This window comes from Melanerpes formicivorus, unplaced genomic scaffold (genome assembly GCF_026170545.1).
Source record: "Melanerpes formicivorus ecotype bairdi unplaced genomic scaffold, bMelFor1.0.p_v2 SCAF_4, whole genome shotgun sequence".
Lineage (NCBI taxonomy): Eukaryota > Metazoa > Chordata > Aves > Piciformes > Picidae > Melanerpes > Melanerpes formicivorus.
In genome coordinates this window covers 22,836,995-22,844,294 of record NW_027142356.1, presented here as the reverse complement: position 1 = coordinate 22,844,294, position 7,300 = coordinate 22,836,995, and the positions used below count along the sequence as shown (strand labels likewise).

General features: G+C 45.4%; 1 protein-coding gene across 2 annotated transcripts in view; it reads left to right on the top strand.

The window, feature by feature from the left end:
- Positions 1–1,038: 1,038 nt before the first annotated feature.
- The window catches only part of TRIM2 (tripartite motif containing 2), a 124,450-nt gene continuing 118,188 nt past the window's right edge, over positions 1,039–7,300 (top strand). The window contains exons 1-3 of one of the 2 annotated variants that reach the window (XM_068137263.1): positions 1,039–1,386; positions 1,705–1,831; positions 6,518–6,686. The gene's annotated coding sequence lies outside the window, so the exon portion shown is untranslated. Of the gene's footprint in view, positions 1,832–6,517; positions 6,687–7,300 lie in introns of both variants that reach the window. The other variant, XM_068137261.1, reaches the window with a different exon arrangement.

The following is a 7,300-nucleotide window of genomic DNA, read 5'->3' as shown; positions in this document are numbered from 1 at the left end:
GCACTGCATCCAAGGACATCTGAAGATGTTATTGTATCTCTTTGTTGCACCTACTTCAGTGTGGTCCTACCACTAAACTTTGGCATCAATTCTTAGAACAAAATTGCCCTTTTTGTTATTATATAGCAAATTTGCAGGCCTAGATCTCACAGCTGGGGGCAGAGGAGGGGCTGCCTTTGACTTTTTTGTCAAGATTGGGTTGGGTGCTAGAACTAAAAATGTTTGCCCTAAATGAATGTTCACTTTGTGGATTGATTCAACAGAAGAGAAAATCTGTTGCCCACATTGTGGGCAAACTTTGAAACTTGCATCCTTCACAAATACAACCCCGCATAAATACAAGGAGTTTTTCTTATGCACATCACTCCACCACCCTCCCCCTCCAGCCCCAAAAACTCTTATTAAAATGTGCACCATGCATACACATCTTTAGTTGCTCCTTCTCTGCATAGATCCCTGAAAGCTAGGAAGGACCTTCAGCCCAATGGAGCCATGGGCTGTGGAGAAGAACTGGCATTATTGAGGAGTAATGCACTTTACTACTGCAGTTGTTTGGCGCTGCGGCAGAATGGAGATGCAGCCATGCTAATTGCTGCCCTGTCACTGATGCCCTGATGCACCCATGATTGACGACTGTAGCCTCAGCAATGAGAAAGGTCACAAAAGGACAGCAGAGGTGGCCATTTCATATAACTTCCCTTTGGCAGATGGCATTTATGGTGCCTTTTAGAAAGCACGTTAGAGCTTTTCTTCCTGCTTGCAAACGGGAGAGAAAAGCCTGGCCGAGGTATAATTAACGAGGGATGGGAGTGGCAGCGGTCTGCAAGGCTGCAGCTGAGCTCTATCCCCACTGTCTGTAGACCTGAAGCAGGACGTTTTACGCTCTAAATCCTGCCACACGGGATCTTGTCCGCTCTTCGGGCGGTGCTGCTCTGCAGAGGAAATACTGTGTGCTGTGGGATGGCAGGGGCTGCTTTAGCAGGAAACCCGACTTCCTCTCTTCCTTATGGTCTCAGGGAGCAGATGGAGGATTTAAACCCACCCACGGCTCTGATCTGATCTACTCTCCGGGAAGGGTCTTGCTCTCCGGGATGGCCCGACCGCAGAGATGTCCTAGAGCGGGGCCGGCGGCAGGTTCAACTCACACCGGGGGCTGTCAGTAGTGGCCCGCGGCGCCCGCTCGGTGGCGCCAGAGGCCAGTGGCCGCGGGAAGCAGTGACCGGGGGCCAGGGGCCATTTCGCTGCTCCGCGTCCAGGGCTGTGCGCATTATGGCTGGTGTGTAAGGGCGTGGGGTGCTGCGCTGTGCCGTGCCAGCGATGCGACGTGTGTCTTCGGATGCGAGAGGGGACGCCCAGGCGTCGTTTAAAGCGCAGGGCCTCTCTCTGGTGGGTGTGGAGGGGTTGCATCCGTGCGTGGTAATTGGATCCTGCGTCTGTTTCATGGAGAGTGAAAGCCGGAGGGGTGGAGGCTGGCTGTGTGTTTCTGGGATGTGCTGAGGGAGTACATGGCGAGGCACGTTTTGGCCGTAGGTTTCCAAACAGGTGCAAGTTGCTTTACAGGAAGAAAGCAGTATGTGTACGAAGGATTTTTAAGGTGTGTGCCGAAGGTTTTTTGCCTGCTGGTGCAGAGGTAACATCCAAGTTACAAGGGGAGATATCGGCTAATAAAAATGTTTTTAGAGTCATTCTGGCATTTCTTTTCAGATTAAAAAAAAAAAAATAATTAAAAAAGCAAGGAAGTGAAGTCATCTGTTTCACCAGTTGTATTTGCAAGACAAGTAGTTTGGAACACATGTACTGGCCCAGCTTAAACTGTGCATCAGTAGCAGAGGTAAGAGACAAAGTCAGGGTTGAGAGCAGAAGGATGTGCTGTGGTTATTTATCACGTGGGTGATGTGTATTTCCCTGGGTTTTTAGATACCTGCTTGAGAATAATATATTTCTTTCCTTGCATGTATTAAGAATGGTCATGCCTACTCATCAACCTGCTTAGAGATGTGGAGTATGTTGTAAAACCTGAGACTTAGTAGTGGGAGAAAAGTAATCTTGGCTGAGTGTAGATGACTGATAAAAGACTTGGATCTCAGCACTGAGAGAGCAATCATGCAACTTCTGAAGTCAGCTATGAACAAGCACCACAGGCTGAAAAACTGGTGCTTTTGGCAGAGTTTCAATTTTGTTTTCCCCTTGATCTGAAGAGTCAGACTAAATCCTCTCTTCTCCATGAGGAAATCCAGTCTTGGTCTAGAAATGCCAAGCAAAGATGAAAAATCTTCCCCCAGGTACTTTGCTCCTCTGTTTAATCACCTTGTAGATTATAACTTGGTCTGATTACACAAATTAATTTTCTTGGCTTAAACCACTGGGGGTTTGTGTGTGTGTGTGTGTTTCTCTGCTATGTTAAACATGTTTCTAATAATTTTCATTTTCTCCTCTTGAAGGATTTATATACTGTAACCAGAACATCTCTTTAACTTTCTTTTGATAGCTTGAGCAGCTGGAGCTCCATAGGTCTGTCCTGCAAAACATTTTCTTGAGCTGTGCCTCTTCTTTGTGGCTCTTCTACCTCCTCCTCAGTTCTTAGAGATTGGAGAAACAAGCTCATCTCTACTGCTTCTCCACTCATCTGTAGCAGAGTACAAACAGGGGGAAGACATTCGCTCATTTTGCTTCCTCAGATGTCTGTAATCTTGTTGTTTTGAGTAAACCCAAATTCTTTCCAAGTTCCTTGGTTTTTTTCAGAATCCACCTGTCCCGTGCAGCCTGTGCTTGCTATTCTTACCTTTATTGCATTGTACTTGCTCGAGTACTATGTGTTACTGAGCTGAATTTAGCTATGATGAAGTCCTTTTGCTTTTTGCAGCCCTCAGTATGATAAACAATGTGTATGTATCACAAATGCCAATATATCTATTATGTAAATGTATGTTTCATAGAAGACAGAAGAAACACCTCATCTGAAAGGTACTCAAAATGAAACCCTGCAGAACCCCACTGGAAACCTCAACTGATCATGTTTCTGCACTATCTCTATGAGTTCACCAGTTATCTGTCTTTTAATATGTTTATTGTGCTTTCACTGATGGATAACAGCTACTTTTCTAAGTAGAGTACCTACAGCACTATGTTAAATGCACTGCTAAGTTGTTACCATTTTGTGGTTATTGCTAGCAGTCAATCCTATAGCCTTAGAGTAGGCAATCAGGTTGATATGGCTATTTTCAATATAATCTGGTAGACCAGCTAAACTTACATTGCTATCCTTTCATTCTTTATTGATTGCATTGCAGGTTTTTCACCATTATCTTGCCTTCTACTGAGGGTTATAATTAGGGAGGTCAACCCATTCTTCCTCTAGTGACTATTGTTACAGTGCTCCAGTCTTTGGGCATATTCCCAGTTTCTGGAAAGGGAATATCTTCTCTGCGTAGTCGGTAGAGGTATGAAGTTAGATATTGCTGCATCTCCTAAGTCTCATGAACAGCTTGATGCCAAAGGCCTAGATAAACAAAAAGCAGTCATGACACTGATACTATTCTGTCATGTATCCAAGGGTTTGTTGATCCTCATGAGTGCCTCATATCTCTAAACTCCGTTTGATCTTCAAGCTCCTGTAAATTTTATACTCCTTAAAACTGTAGTCTGGAAGGGCAGATACTGTACTGTACAGTACAAGCAATACATTTTGTAAAATCCCTAGCACGTATTGAAATGCTATTTCATTCTTAGGAATGTATTTTAGTCTCTTCACATGGACTGTGAAGAGTAACTGAAGGACTATCTGTATCATTTTACCAGGCTGTAATCTTTAACTGGGTTGTAACCAATTAATCTGAATAGGAGCAGACACAGTTATCAGAGCAAACAGCCATCTGTTCATATCCTCCCTTTTAACTGCTGTACAAAATAGTCTGAAAGATGTAGAGAAGGGGAGAGAATGGATGGATAAACTGGCCTCCAGAATGATCTTCCAAAGCCCCTTATCTTGCTTTCCAGCAAGAAGGGGATAGGGATTGAATCCTCAAATCGCATTTGTGAAAAGGAGTTTCATAATTAATTTCCTTCTGCTTTGCCTGATTCTATGCAGCTGATGCTGTGCCTTCTGCTAACTGGGAAACTTGCATTTTGGTGGTGTGCATTGTTTCCCATTCCCAAATTCTAGACACAGGTGCAGGCAGCCATCTTGAGGTCCACAATACGGTTAAGCCTTATCCATTAATATCAGTAAGAATCATTTGAGAGTTTTGGAAGGCAGATGATTCTCACATGAAAAAGCTTTATTTAAAAAAAAAAAAAGAGTGGGGGTTGGTAGCATGTGTGTTATTTGGGGGTTGTTTTTTTAATTGGATCATGTTACTAAACTGCAGAGATTACATTTGCACTGAGACTGCTAAGGTGTGAACCCATGTACTGTGTGAGAGGGGGCCTCCCCCCTCGTGGCTTTTACTGGCTGGACCTGAGCAAAGCCTTCGACACTGTCCCGCACCACATCCTGGTCTCCAGGCTGGTGACACATGGGTTTGACGGGTGGACCACTAGATGGATAAGGAACTGGCTTGATGGCCGCACCCAAAGAGTGGCTGTCAATGGCTCCATGTCCCAGTGGAGGCCAGGGACAAGCGGAGTCCCTCAGGGATCAGTCCTGGGACCTGTCTTATTCAACATCTTTGTGGGGGACATGGACAGTGGCATTGAGTGCACCCTCAGCAAGTTTGCTGATGACACCAAGCTGTGTGGTGCAGCAGACACGCTGGAGGGAAGGGAGGCCATCCAGAGGGACCTTGACAGGCTGGAGAGGTGGGCACAAGCCAACCCTATGAAGTTCAATAAGAGCAAGTGCAGGGTCCTGCATCTGGGTCGAGGCAATCCCAGGCACAAATACAGGCTGGGCAGTGACTGGCTGGAAAGTAGCCCTGAGGAGAGAGACTTGGGGGTGCTGGTGGACAAAAAGCTCAACATGAGCTCTCAGTGTGCACTTGCAGCCCGCAAAGCCAATCAGATCCTGGGCTGCATCAGGAGAAGTGTGGCTAGCAGGTCGAGGGAGGTGATCCTCCCCCTCTACTCAGCCCTGGTGAGACCCCACCTGGAGTACTGTGTCCAGTTCTGGAGCCCCTATTACAAGAGGGATGTGGAGGTGCTGGAATGTGTCCAGAGAAGGGCCATGAGGATGATCAGAGGGCTGGAGCACCTCTCCTATGAGGACAGACTGAAGGAGTTGGGGCTGTTCAGTCTGGAGAAGAGAAGGCTCCGAGGTGACCTAATTGTGGCCTTCCAGTATCTGAAGGGGGCCTACAGGAAGGCTGGGGAAGGACTTCTCAGGATGTCAGGTAGTGATAGGACTAGGGGGAATGGAATGAAGCTGGAGGTGGGGAGATTCAGGCTAGATGTGAGGAGGAGGTTCTTCACCATGAGAGTGGTGAAACCCTGGAATGGGTTGTCCAGGGAGGTGGTCGAGGCCCCGTCCCTGGGGGTGTTTAAGAGCAGGCTGGATGAGGCTCTGTCCAGCCTGATCTAGTGTGGGGTGTCCCTGCCCATGGCAGGGGGGTTGGAACTAGATGATCCTTGTGGTCCCTTCCAACCCTGAATGAAGCTATGAAACTACTGGCTAATGCACTTGTTCATATATCTCAGAGTCTGGAACAGGAGCTAAAAACCTTACTCACTATGGCCATCACTTTCAGCAGTGACTGGACTGGAAGTCCTTGGTCTTCATAATGTGCTCAGTGAACAAGAGCACAGGGGTCTAATTTCAGTCACACTGATAATTTTAAGTTGGTTGTGGTTTGTGTTTTTCTTGTTGTGTGATACACTGTGTGACTTTCTCTGATGCTCGTGAAAGGAAGGAGTGCTTTGTGTGACAGGCGCTTAGTGAACCTAGAAGAATAAACTTGCTCTTTACTCTCTGATTTTCCTGTTATTCCAGTCCTAGCTTCAAGTCCTTCCCTGAAGCACAGACTCAGCAGGGTTGTGTGGTGACATCAGACTATTATAGGTGTGTCAGGGCCCTGAAATGCAATGTGAGCTATTAAGTGAGGCTCTTGGCTAAATCTCTAGCTGTTTTGAGTCTGTAGAACTGCAGCTGTTTCCTCTAGTGGTGATGTCTGTATGGTCTTGCATTCACACAGGCCCATTGCTATCATTGTTCTGTATGCAGCACGTGTAGTGATGGTTCTGGTCTGTCACCAGGGACAAAACTAGTGTCTTCTCCACAAGAGTGGCAGAGCACTGGAACCAGTGCCAGCGATGTGATATCTCAGTCCACATTGAACTGTGAGTGGACAAGCCCAGAATCTCAATATCTAACATGACTCCAGCCCTGTGTAGAAAATACATTTGGACTAGGTGACCTCCACACATTACTTTCAGCCAAAATATTATTTTTTTTTCTGCCATCATTTGTACCCATGCCTCATTCATTCTGGCTGTGTATGATCAAAAGTCAGGTTGTCACCACAAGATGATTCAGACACGTTCTTGTGTTTCTTCCTGAAATTTACTTTTTTTTTTTTTTCCCCAGGCTTAGTGGCTCCATTTCAGAAGTCATTCAGATTCCCAAAGTAGCTACATTCTTGTCTACTTCCCAGGTGTGGGGTCAGCTCTTACTCTGGAATACAAGTTCTGAACCATAAGGAATTAACACGTTATTAGAAGTGGCCATCTGAACTCACGGGCTTGTTCTTCACAAGGTAAATCTTTGATTTACTTCAATTTACAGTAGTTTGGGATTCAAACAGTAAATGCTTCTTTAGGGAAGCAACAGCTGTATTTCTGGCTTCCTTACTAGGAGTTAGTGGCTTAGGTAATTATGTTCGTTGCTATTTGGAGCATAATCAGCAAGCATTCATTCTCCATACAGCCAGCATATAAAATTTGCAAGAGCTGCCTACAATGTGTACTCAATCAGCATAAATCATTTAGCAGCCCGCATAATGGACATCTGGCTATTGGACTAAAAAAATCCACTTGGTAATACAGGCAGATGAGTCATGAACAAGTCTTCCAGTTATATATAAAAATTATCCACAAGAGTCTCTGAAAGCTGAATAGACTTTTGTTTCCTAGCCACTAGAAGTGGCTAGAAATGCTGTCGCAGTATTTTCATGTATTCTGAATATGATTATTCTGTGCCAAGACATTTTGCTGCACTTAATTATTACTGATACAGCCCAGCTTTATTCACTTGAGGGATTGGGTGATTCTTTTCTGTTCACTGAGGGCTCATGGCAGTGGTGTACATATGTAAACAGATAGTTCTATAAGTCAGTTTGAACTTTGCACCAGGATTTAATAGTTGCAGAAT